The following is a 12838-nucleotide window of genomic DNA, read 5'->3' as shown; positions in this document are numbered from 1 at the left end:
ATTCCAGATATACACTCAACTAATTTGTTTTCAGTGTGGTGGTGTTTACTTCAACAAAAATGAAGTTTGGAAACTTAATTCTGTGACACATAGATCAGATTTCTCTGCATTGTTGTGAATTATCTAAGCCTATTGATTTTCATTGTCTTTTGAAATAAAATACAACCTGAATACAACATACAGTTTCAGGGCACACACATTTTACTCAAAAAGTATTTTCAATGTTAAGATTCAATTTTCAGGGACGGGGCAAGCATTTTTCACAGGGGCAAGCATTTTTCATGTGTGTGGAATTATTTTTAAAGTATGTCAGATAACAATTGCTCTTTTTCCTCTTATGTCCATCTGCAAAGGAATACAAATAGTATTTGTCTGAAAGTTTCATCCTTGGTTAAACTCAGTGCTATGACACCACTTCTCCTAGCTCAGTCGCTACAATAAGCAATCTTCCAAGTGGCGGTTGGTAAATAAAGTTGTCATATATACTGACAGTAATAAGTGAACTACCACTACCCACAGGCCCTCCTCCCTTCCCCAAATTTTGTAATTTGCATATAAGATTTTTTTAAAGCTCTGAGTACATACCAGCTGCAGTCTTTAAAGTCTCATATCATTTTGTTAGCACAATGCCTGCCTACGTGAGCAAAAACATGGGAACTGCATCCTAATGCCATTGACAAGATTTTTTATTTTCATGATTACTTCTCTGCCTTATTTTTTTTTTTTTTTGCCTGCAGGCAAAGGTTGGCATACATGTCAAGAGAATGTTCTCCAGCTGGGGCCTGCAGTACAGAGAATTGTATATACCAGGGGGCTCATGGGACTCTAGGCAGATTATTATGGTAATATTGGAGGCTGTTGTCCTCTCCCTCCCACAGCTGGGCCGCCTCTCTCATGTGTAAGTATTGAAGCAATATGTTTTGCAAATTATACGTTGGGAACAACAGGGACCCAGTAAAGTGAGGAAAAAGAGAAACATTGCAAAATGTTGCCTTTAATATTATATTTTTCTTGTTCATCAAGCAAAATAAATTAAAGCTTTAATTTTTTAAAAATTAAATGAGGATCATATATTGAAAAAGAGCTATAAGAGTAAAAACTTAATATTGATTTTATTGAGTGAGAATTTTAAGAAAATATCATTACAGAGAAATTAGACAGTAGCCTGATTCAAGAGAATCATGGTAAGATTACATAATAGCCTTTATTATGGATTTCAAAAATCCTTTTGAGTCCAATGAAGCTGGGTTAGCAAAAACTGCACAAAAAATATCATTTTAATTAGTGCTAATGTGATCTCGTCATGGTCCAGCTGTTTCACACAGGATGCAAATGCGTGTTACTTTATTAGTAATGCATCTTAAGAAAAAAATGTCACTTCTGATTTCAAACATTTGTCATTAAAATACATTTTAATACAATAGGAGAATAACATGATTGATTTAGCCAAATGAGGCATCACTGAAATCCAGGCAAAAAAGACTTAAAAGCCTTCTTAATTGAGGAGGAAATTTTGTCCCTCTGTCTGGTCTTCCTTTCTAGAAACATTAATAACAAAACAAGAGTTAGATTTCTACTGAGAATTTGGAGGACATTTGGTATAAGAGGAAGTTAATGTCTCAATAATTCACAAATTGATATTTTTTCCTTCATAGAACTCAAAGTCCACTCCTCCCAAATTGAAAATTCTAGGTGATTTTTTTAACAAATGCTGTGCTATTTCAGCTTGTGATAATGAATTTAAATTTATTCATCAGCAAACACTTCCATGTCTCTCTCAATCAAGAATCCACAACTCATTCTTTGGCATTCAGCTTTCATTATTTGAGCCAGCATTAAACTCTTCACTGACATATGAAATCCTGCACCCACAAGAAGGGAACTGCATTCTGATTCCAAAACTTAGGAATATGGCTCAAATACTTCCCTGAAATTCTTACTTGTTTTTAGCAAGATTGAGCTTTCTCACATGGGACAATAATCTTAAGTACAGTACATTTATTTGTAACACCACTTCTGCGCTTTTACCACAAACCTATAAAACAGCTCACCATGAGTAGTCTTGTGCCAAACTAATATATTTATCCACTCTATTTATTTGATATCATGCTAATATATTTTAGCTTGCTATTGATAGGAATATCCACATACAATTTACTCCCCTCAGCTAGATATTCATTGAGGAGGAATTTAGCAAATAAAAGGCTGGTAGGAAGTTGTGTTCAACATAAATGCCACCCTCCATGATCTTTTACTGAATTATAGCTATCTTTTGAAAGTGATGATAATGAGAGAAAGACAGAAATTCACTATTGTCTGTTTCCAGCACTGTTTCTCATTTTTCCAATCGTTGCCTCAGTGTGTAGTCAACAAACAAACAACAACAACAACAGCAACAACAAAAACCCAGCTCAACTTGCTTGATGTCTCCAGGATACTTATTTTTTTCTGTTTCGAGACTTTACTGTGTGATGTAGAATAGCTCCATGTTGTTGTATTTTGAACTCTTCTTGCCAAGTTTGCTTTTTTTTTTTTTTTTTTTTTTTGGTTTTTTCGAGACAGGGTTTCTCCATGTAGTTTTGGTGCATGTCCTGGATCTCGCTCTGTAGGCCAAGTTTGCACTTGTGGTGGTATGTGTTCCCCAAAATATTGTGCACCCTAATAAACTTATCTGGGGTCAGAGACAGAACAGCCACAATATTAAACATGAGGATAGGCAGTGGTAGCACACGCCTTTAATCCTAGCATTCCAGAGGCAGAAATCCATCTGTTCAAGGATACAGCCAAGCATGGTGACTCATGCCTTTAATCCCAGAAAGCAAGCCTTTAATCCCAGGGAGTGATGGTAGAAAGCAGAAAGGTATATAAGGCGTGAAGACCAGGAACTAGCGGCATCTGGCCTGGTTAAGCATTTGGCTGGTTAAGCTTTCAGGCTTTGGAGCAGCAGTTCAGCTGAGAGCCATTCTGGATGAGGACTCAGAGGCCTCCAGTCTTAGGAAACAAGACCAGCTGAGGATCCGGCGAGGTGAGGTGGCTGTGGCTTGTTCTGTCTCTCTGATCTACCAGTGTTCACCCCAATAACTGGCCTCGGGTTTGATTTTATTAATAAGAACTTTTAAGATTCATGCTACATGCACTTTTTAAAGGCTGAGAAACCTAACAAGAAACAACTTTGGATTTTATAAAGTAGACTTTTCTTAGATTTCTGCCTTTATTTTCTTGGCATATAAGAGACTTCATTGACAAAAAGAATTTATAGTAAACTTGGTTAGGCTAGTAGGTAACCAAATGATCATTTTAAAATAAAAGTGAACAAATGCTCAAAATATCTACACATAATGTCACAATATAGTAAGTAATCCTAGCAGATGGAGAATGTAAGTATGTGAAGTCATGGAATGACTAGGCCTTGTTCCCCCATGTTCTTAGGCTATACTTATTCTCAAATTGTATAACTAATATGTATTTTACTAATTATGAGTGAGTTAAATAATCAATGCTAGTGTACTCTTATTTTTACTTTGAGTTTTTGGTAACACTGAACATTTTCTTGGTGTTTAGTTTCCGTTGTTGAAAATAAATGTATCTTCTGCCTGCTTACTGGTATTACCATACTGTACCTACTAGGAGAAAATCCATCAGAATCAAAGACCAACACTAGCTATGGGATTCTTTTTCTATTTTCTCCATCACTTAGAGGGATGTTGATTAAAATATGTTCAGGCCCAAGTCTGGGTTACTGTCATACAAAAGATGAAAGTCCTATAAAGCTAAAATGACATTCAGAACCTACATGACAATGGACAGAGTCAAACTGGCTCTAGGTGTCAGTAAAATGGATGACAGCTATGTGGGCCACCACTTAGTGCATGGTAGTTTTCAAGAACAACATGGCATGTTGAAAGATAATCATAAAATTTGGAATGTACAGCTTTATTTTATTGATTGTCTGTTATGTGCATGGCTAGCTATCATCAGGGTTCCAGTGAAATTGAAGATAGAGTTTCTGCCTCAGAAGAGCATACAATTTCATTAGAAGGATACATTAAAGGATAAAGTGTAGGGTAAAAAAGTGCCATATAATGACTGAGCAGCACAAACATTGTGAGCTCACTGTGAGCAAAACTATCTAACCAGATTTCAGATAGAAGAGAGAGCTGGATTGAAATGTTGACTTCTGGGATGAAATTGTTATATGACCCTGTTTTGGGGAAACAAGAACAAATGTCTACTCACCCAAGAGGAAGAATCAGCCACAGACCCAAGCATGGATACCACCAGCCACCAACATCGAATGGGCTTTATTGGTGTTACTTATAGGACCAGAAATGACTCAAAGACAGCTGCATCACCAAAGCTCACTCCGTTAGGGGTAACAGCTAATGGAAGCTGAGAACCTGGAACTTGCAGCCAACTCAGAAGTTTGGAGAGTGTCTCCTTCAGGCCACTTAGTGGGTCTCTGATGCTTTTTCTGGGCAGCTGGCTTAGGACTCTCCTAGGTGGCTCTATTTGTCTGAGAGTCTCTTTCAGCAGTCTTTGTCATTACAGCTTATATATATTTTGGAGAGGGAGAGTGTCTAATGAATCTGGTCAGTTTCAGACACTTCCTGAAGCTAATGGCTTGGTTATTTACAAAGTTTTGAGAGGCTTCCCTGCAGGATAGAACATGTCCTTTTAGAACATCCTGTGTTTTGAGAAGCTTCTCTCCGAGAAGTAATGTTTCGTCTTGGAGAAAATGATGAAAATGACCATGCAGCAGGACTGAATGAAGACAGTGAAATGAATGTGGGGATACGATAGAAATATTTTGTGGAATTTCTTAGTGTTAAATGAAAATACTTCAGTCACTTAAATGATAACATAATTATATGTTTTACTGGGCACATTCTCTCAGAATACTGTTTCTGTAATCGTATTGAATAGCTGCAAGTGGGCCTGAAGCTAATATCCTAGTTTCATGCAATTAAAATCTAAATTGTTTTGACTCTTTTAGTGATTGACAACTAGTGAGAAAGACAGAGACAGAGAGCATACAGTGTTCACAGTGCTTTTCTGAGCCAGGCTGAATGAAAGGACAAGTCTTTTGTCTTACAGGCTTTCTGAATCTGAGTTTCTATGAATATATCTTAGAGAACCTGCCTGTTTAATTTCCTCAGTCGTGTTAATATACAGTTAAATTTTAGTTCCACTGTAAAAGTTTTCACAGTTACAAGCTGAGATTAGTCAGCTAACAGGTAACCAAATATTGCACAGTATCAGATTAGAATCCATGAAATTCCAGCTAACATACACAGTCTTATTAGAAACCAGGTATAGTACTGTGTTATTTCAAATTTGTTATCCTTTGAGTTCCCATAATACTGTTATAGAAATAGATGTCTGTTTTTTTATTATGTAGGTGGTGGGTAAGTCAACACAAAGAGGTTTATGACTATGCAATTTCTAGGGAATTAAATGACATATTTGAGGTTTAACTATTTTATTCTAGCTACCTCTTGTATACTCCATAGTTGTTTTTCTCTACTGCCCAGGGAGATCTTTGTACAGTTTCCTTATTGAACAGCTGTGTGGCTGAAAGGAATAAAATTCATTTTCCAATAACATAAGGCAGGAAAAGTCCACTACTGCTAACACTGAGGAATTCACTCAAATCCCATCTTTGGAATTGTTTCTGCTTAAGTAAGGTTTAGTGAGTGTGTGCTAAAAAATCCATTTAGAAGAAGTTAATACCATGTTAAAGATCTGAAACTGAAATTACAGTATAAAGGTCACGGTGAAGTATGTAGTGATCAGTGATATCAACATTTTATCCATTCAGGCTTTTCAATGAAACATTAACTTACAATAGTCATCATGGATAGGAACAGTAACTCTGGAGTCGAGTTACTTAGGTATAAATCCAAAGTCATCTTCTTCTTCTTCTTCTTCTTCTTCTTCTTCTTCTTCTTCTTCTTCTTCTTCTTCTTCTTCTTCTTCTTCCTCTTCCTCTTCCTCTTCCTTTCTTCTTCCTCTTCTTCTGTGCTGGTAATTGAACTCAGGGCCTTAGATATGCCAGGCAAACACTCTGCTATTGAGCTATAGGAGCAATATTCCCAGCTCCAAATCTGACTTTTGTGACCAAGAGATGTGTGACATTCAACGAGCTTCTTATATTTCCTGGGTCTTATTTTTTCCCCATCTGTAAAGTGGAATAAGAGCAGGCTCATCCTTGTTGGATTGTTGTAACTGTTAAGCAGGATGGTTCATGGAGAGCTTCTGGAACAACACTTGGTACTCATTAGTGTGCTTCAAATATGTCAGTTTGTTAAGTGAAAATCCTGTTTAGTGATGGACATTCTAGTTCTTAAAGATGTTGAATATAAGGGAGCTCCTCATTTCTCTGCCTTCAAGGTCCTTTGTCTTGATATTCTACCTCATTTTTATTCTCCACCTGTTGAAAGACCGTCCCAGTTTCAGTCATTTCCATAGGTAGAAGTTTGAAGAGCCTGTACTGTACTTAAGGACTTTGGTATTTGGAAATGAGAGGTTAAGTTACAGGAAGAAAAGGGAGGAGTTCAAGGTCCCCTTCAGTCATAGTTTTAATGCCTGGGCATGGACAGGCCCATCCTACTCACCCTCCTCAACCCCCACATCACCATTGCTCTCCCTTCTGTGTGTTCCTTTTGTTTCAGGACACCCAGATGCTGAGGACATTGCATTATCTTCTGCCTTCTAATTCTGCCTGCCTAAGATTTCAGCTCACTGTGGTCTCAGTCCTGCCTTAGCCACCTCCTCCAGGGTATGTGTGCTGCTTTTCCCTTGAAAGGGCCCTGGGCAGGGAGGAGAATCCTTCAACTTTTCAAAACCAAAGTGTAAATAAACTAATTGAACTGAAGTTACAAAGTTGGCAGTTACTTGGGACGACAATTTGTATATAAGGAGCTGAAATCACAAACTTGAGGAGAACTGCTTGATGTTTGGTTGCACATCAGAACCCACACACAGAGCCTCTCAAACCATGTAGCTTTTGGCCACTGGAACCCCAACAAAGCTTTCCCTCTCTCCCACTGCAGAAAACAAACACTGAAGGATTAGTACAGAGAAATGATGGCACATGTGCTCATGCATTTTAAAAACAAATATTTTCAGTTGTCATGAATTGTTAAAGATGAGGTGTTTTTAACTCTTTGAAAATATTTAGCTTTGTGCTTTGGGGTTTTGCTTATATCAGAGGGTATTTTGCAAAAAAAATAATAATAGTAGACTAACTTAAAGTTTAGAATTATATCTTAAAATTGACAATTAATATATTTGGATTTTTTTCTGTGGTAGTGAAAGAAAAAAATGCACTTTGTTCTTTCACATTCGTGGAAATTTTTGAGAAGAATCAGCATGGGATTAAATAAAAGAAGCTCTCTAACGGCTCCTGAATTCCTGTTATATGTGCTCTATGAAAAGGTTTCTTGAGAGACTTTTATTTGCTGATTCTTTATCAATTTTATTTCTCTCTGTGTAATGTGGTACATTGTTGCTGTTATTATTGTTTATCTCCACATCACTACTGAAGGCAGCATTGTATTTTCCTTGGCTAGGTTTTCTTGTTCCCCTTTTAAATCTAATACGAGGAGCATCAAAGTTTAAATATTTGTGGTAGAGATCATTTTAAGAGGTACTCTCCTGCTCTTCCTAACCACTTCTAACAGAAGGTATTATAACAGAACACTAGGAGGAAGTTCAGAGAATGTTTGTCTTTTTTGGTGTTTTCATGCTGTTTTCTAGTTGATTTATCTCATTATTTAATGCCAAAATGTGAGACCTGATAAAATAATAATGCAAAATGCTGTATGCTTGCTTGGTTTTTATTGTGTCAATTTGTATTGAAAATACATAAAATATTTAAAAAATAATAATGCAAAAATTAATTAGGTCTGATGAACACTGGGGTGTTTGTCTTGACAGGCTTTGAATAACTGTGTTTTTGTTCTCAGGAGTGCATAACATTGATTTAGAAGAAATGGAGACATGGCTGGAGGAAGACTAAAATATCATCTGTTGCCACTGGCCCCCAAGTGCTTTAATTTTCTCCAAGAGCCCCACAGAGGCTTTATGGGTTGTCAAAAGGCACAGATTAATCAACTAACATTTATTGGTGGAAGTATTAAGGCAACTCCACGTAGTTAAAAGGGAGGTTTATTTTGTGGGGTAACTTACAAGTAAAGGGATAGGTTACAGGGTCCAGGAGAGGTGAAGTGCTGTCCAGTGGTGTTCTCTGGAGAACTCTGCTAGGTCTACCTCCAGCATCCAGGATCCAGGAACCAAGAGCACCGGCACATCAGGATCTCGGGTCTTAAGGGCTCCTCTCTCGGCCCCACCTCCTAGGCGTGACAGTTACCGGGAGCCTCAATGTGGGTAGTACTTCCAGGTCAAAGCTGGAACAGCTACCCACTACAAACATTTCCTGCAGGCAATTGACCAAGTGCTCTTTACCTGTGTATCCAATCCAACCTCCCACCTAGCTCTGCAGTTGGAACCTCACCTCGCCTTGAAGTGACAAGTTGACTCCCTCCATTTAAGAACAGAGCCTAGCCCAATTATGATTCTGACATGTGTCCTACTGGGCAGCAGGGCCTATGCTAAGTGTTTTATGAATGTTCCTTATGCTTCCCACACTAATTCCTTTAAATAGTACTGCTTGTTTAGAGATGATCAATCAAAGTGTATGGAGGTCCAGAGCCTTGTCCAGGACTGAGTGGGTAAAGTTGCTCACCACCAAGCCTGAGGACCTAAGTTCAATCCCTGAGATCCACATGGCAAAAGGAGAGACCTGACTCCTTCAAGTTATCCTCTGACCTCCACATGCATGCGGTTGCCCATGTGCCCCTATACCTCTAAAAATAAATTTGTGTGTCACTACCTCCCCTCCTCACAATTGTGTGCATACCCAGAGAGCTCAGGGGTACATGGCAGGCAGCTATAGAGACAGAGAGGAGGAGGGGGTCTCAGGCAGGCCAGGTGGACTAGCCGCAGGCCATCTTATACACTATAAAGATTTGTCACTCTTATTGGTTTAATAAAACACTGATTGGCCAGTAGCCAGGCAGCAACTGTAGGCAGGGTGACCAGACTAAGAGAAGGCTGGGAAGAGGAAAGGCAGAGATGGAATCACCAGCCAGATGCAGAGGAAGTAAGATAAGAATGTTGAACTGAGGAAAGGTACCAAGCCACATGGCTAAACATTGATAAGAATTATGGGTTAATTTAAGTGTAAGAGCTAGTTAGTTATAAGCCTAAGAAATAGACCAAACAGTTTATAATTAATATAAGCCTCTCTGTGTTTATTTGGGACTGAACAGCTATGGGACCAGGTGAGACAGAAACTTCTTTCTACATAAATTATTTATTTTTTAATTGTGAAAAGCAAACAAAACCTTGTTTGGTGTCTTAGTTAGGGTTTCTATTGCTGTAAAGAGAAACCATGACTACAGCAACTCTTACAAATAAAAAACATTTAATTGGGGCTGCTCACTTACAGTTCAGAACTTGAGTCCATTATTGCCATGGCAGAATATGGCAGCATGCAGGCAGACATGGTGCTGTAGCTGAGAGTCCTACATCTTGATAGGCATGCAACAGGAAGTGGTCTGAGGCACTGGACAGTATCTTAAGCATATATGAGACCTGAAAGCCCACCTCCAGAAAGATACACTTCCTCTAACAAGGCCACACCTCCTAATAGTGCTACTCCCTTTGGGGGTCATTTTCTTTCAAACCATCATATTGCCGTGCCATTTTTTTTCTTATGGAATAAAATGCCTTATTCTGTGCTATTCCATGTTGGAAATATGTGATGTAACTAATTTTTGTTGTTATTTTGTGGGTGCTCACAGCAGAGATTGCCTTGGGTCTTAGATGAGTTTTGAACTTGTTTTTTTTTCCTCCTGTAATTTTTTTTAATTATTAAATTTTTAAAATTTATTTTACATACCAACCACAGTTTCCCCTCCCTCCTCTCCTCCCATTCCTTCTGTCCACCTCCTTCCTACCCCTCCCATCCACTCCTCAGAAAGGGTAAGGCCTCCCATGGGAGTCAACAAAACATGGCATATCAAGTTGAGAAAGGACCAATCTTTCCCCTATCCCCTAACCCCCCCACCCCGAAATTGGGTTTTAAAAGATGTTGGAATTGTTAAAGCACATGAAGACTTCTGAAGTTCAGCTCAATGTTTATTTTTGTTTGTTTGTTTTGTTGTTTTGCATTATAAGATGGTCATTGGGTTATGGGAACAAAAAGTAAAAGATTATGGCTTAACAATGATTATGGCTTGAGTGTTACATTGAAAAGGGTATGTGTTTAATCTCAATTTTCAACTTCATAAGATCTAGTCACCTGAGAGACAGACCTTTAGGCTTGCCTATGGAGGATTGATTGCCTTGATTTTGCTAATTGGAGTGGGAAAACTTACCCATTTTGGGTGGCCCTACTCTTTGGTCTGTATAGAAAGGATCCTGAACTATAGAGAAAGGAGAAAGTGAATTTAGCACAAACACTCATTATTTCATGTTTCTTGACTTCCTGACTCTGGAATAGACAATAATACCTGCCTTAGGGTTTTTTTTCTTGCTATGAAGAGACACCATGTCCATGGCAACTCATATAAAAAAAACCAATTAATTGAGATGGCTCGCTTACAGTTTCAGAGGTTCAGTCCATTATCATCAGGATGGGGAGCATGGCAGCATGCAGGCAGATGTGGTGCTGGAGCTGAAAGTGCTACATGTTGACTCAGAGACAACAAGAAGTTGACCGACTGTCACACTGGGTGAAGCTTGAGTTAAGAGACCTCAAAGCTTGTCTCCACTGTGACACACTTCCTCCAACAAGGCCACACCTCCTAATAGTGCCACTCCCTTTGGGGGCCATTTTCTTTCAAACTACCACAATGGTCTATCAAAAATATGAAATATGTAAAGATAAATGTTACAAAATATTTAAAACTTGTATAATAAAAACCATAAACCATTGCTGAGACCAGTTGAAAATCGAAATAAATGCAGAGACAAGGTAAGCCTTTCAGGAATGATAAATATGATGGTTTAAATATAAATGGTTCCCACAAGCTCATAGGGAGTGGCACCATTAGGAGGTGTGGCCTTGTTGGAGTAGATATTGCCTTCTTGGAGGAAGTGTGTCACTAGGGGTGTGTTTTGAGATTTTAGATGCTCAAGTCAGGCCCAGTGTGACTCTTTTTTCCTGCTGTCTTCAAATCTGGATATAGAGCTCTCATCTACCTCTTCACCACCATGTCTACCTGCATGTTGCCATGCTTCCCACCATGATGATAGTGGACTAAACTTCTGAACTATGACCCTAATATTTCCATATAAGAGTTACCATAGTCATGGCATCTATTCACAGCAATAGAAACCCTAACTAAGACAGTAAGACTCTCTAGGAGTTCAAGCTGAAGTGTAAAACTCTTGATTAGCCAACTATACTTCATAAATTAAATCTGACCAGGCCTAATTTTATAAAGTTTTAGAAAAGTATGAGTATGTGTGTGTATATTTAGATACCAACTATGATCACTTTTTGTTTATGATGATGACTGACATAGGATCCAGTAGCTTGGAAAACATCAAATGTTTTCAGTTTTCACCTTTACTGAAATTCAGCTGGTTCCTGCTTAATTTTGCTAGACTGTCAAGTCGCTCCAAAGTGTTCTATCAACTTAATATTGTAAACACGATCCTAACATTTTTTTTTTTTTTACAGAAATCTACAAACTCATTTCTAAAGTCTCTATAGACATGCAAAGGACTAACATCCAGAATAGGATTAATAGAAAAGAAACAAATTTTCAGATTTGAAGTGCTAACACTTTCTGATTTCAAGACATAATATAAATTTACAGTAATGAGCACATATGTTTATTATCCATACCAAGACAATTAAACATATCAATGAAAGAGAGTCAATAAATAGATACACATTAATTTTTCACAAAGGTAGGACAGTCAACAAATGGTGCTGGAACAATTGCCTATCAGTATCCAATACAAACCAGTAAACAAAATGAAAACAAAAAGTTCATTGCCCCATACACAAACGTTAACTCGAGAGGTTGTAAATGGATGTTTCCTGTCCTGACTACCAGGTCCCAAATAACTGACTCATAGGCTGAACATGAATTACAAATTCTTGGTTCATAGCTCAGGCTTGTTATTAGCTAACTCATACATTTAAATTAACCTATATTTCTATTTATGTTTTGCCATGTGTCAGTACCTTTATTAGCTTGGCATGTTCATCTCCTGTTTTCTCTGCTTCTGGCTGGTAACTCCTGACTCTGCCCTTCTCCTTCCCATCATCTTTAGTTTGGCTGTCCCACCTATACTTCCTGCCTGGCTACTGGTCAGTCAATGTTTTATTATTAATTCAAGTGACAAATCTTTACAGTGTACAAGAGTATTATTCTACAGCAAGAAGTCATGAATCAAAATATGAAATCTAAATCTCTACAACTTCTTGCAGAATAGTCAAGAAAAAAATATTATTTTGAGTTAGGAAAAGGTTTCTTAGACATGACTCCAAAAGTATGATCCATAAAAAGACAAAGCAGTAACACTCATTGAACTTAAAACTTTAGCTCTTCAAACATTAAGAAAATGAAAAGACAAGCACAAATTGGGACATATTTCCAAAGCTTGAATTTCCTAAAATCTTTTATATCTGAAGTAGGTAATGATATTCAAAACTATGAAGAAAGTATTTGGTTCATTAAAACTTGGGTAAAGCACCCACAGACCCTTCACAAAATAAGATATATGGAAAGCAAGTAAACCTGAGAGAGACTGAACT

General features: G+C 37.9%; 1 long non-coding RNA gene across 1 annotated transcript; it reads left to right on the top strand.

Annotated features, from left to right (window-relative positions):
* The first annotated feature begins 5942 nt into the window (after positions 1–5942).
* Positions 5943–10294, top strand: LOC128107841 (uncharacterized). The gene is made up of 2 exons (XR_008217223.1): positions 5943–6778; positions 7968–10294. It is a non-coding gene; the product is annotated as an uncharacterized LOC128107841 (long non-coding RNA).
* The last annotated feature ends 2544 nt before the right edge of the window (positions 10295–12838 follow it).

The sequence above is a fragment of the Peromyscus californicus genome, unplaced genomic scaffold (genome assembly GCF_007827085.1).
Source record: "Peromyscus californicus insignis strain IS unplaced genomic scaffold, ASM782708v3 Scaffold_12__1_contigs__length_115047231, whole genome shotgun sequence".
NCBI classification, from domain to species: Eukaryota; Metazoa; Chordata; class Mammalia; order Rodentia; family Cricetidae; genus Peromyscus; species Peromyscus californicus.
The sequence above is the reverse complement of the archived record's forward strand: the minus strand, read 5'-3'. Positions and strand labels throughout refer to the sequence as shown.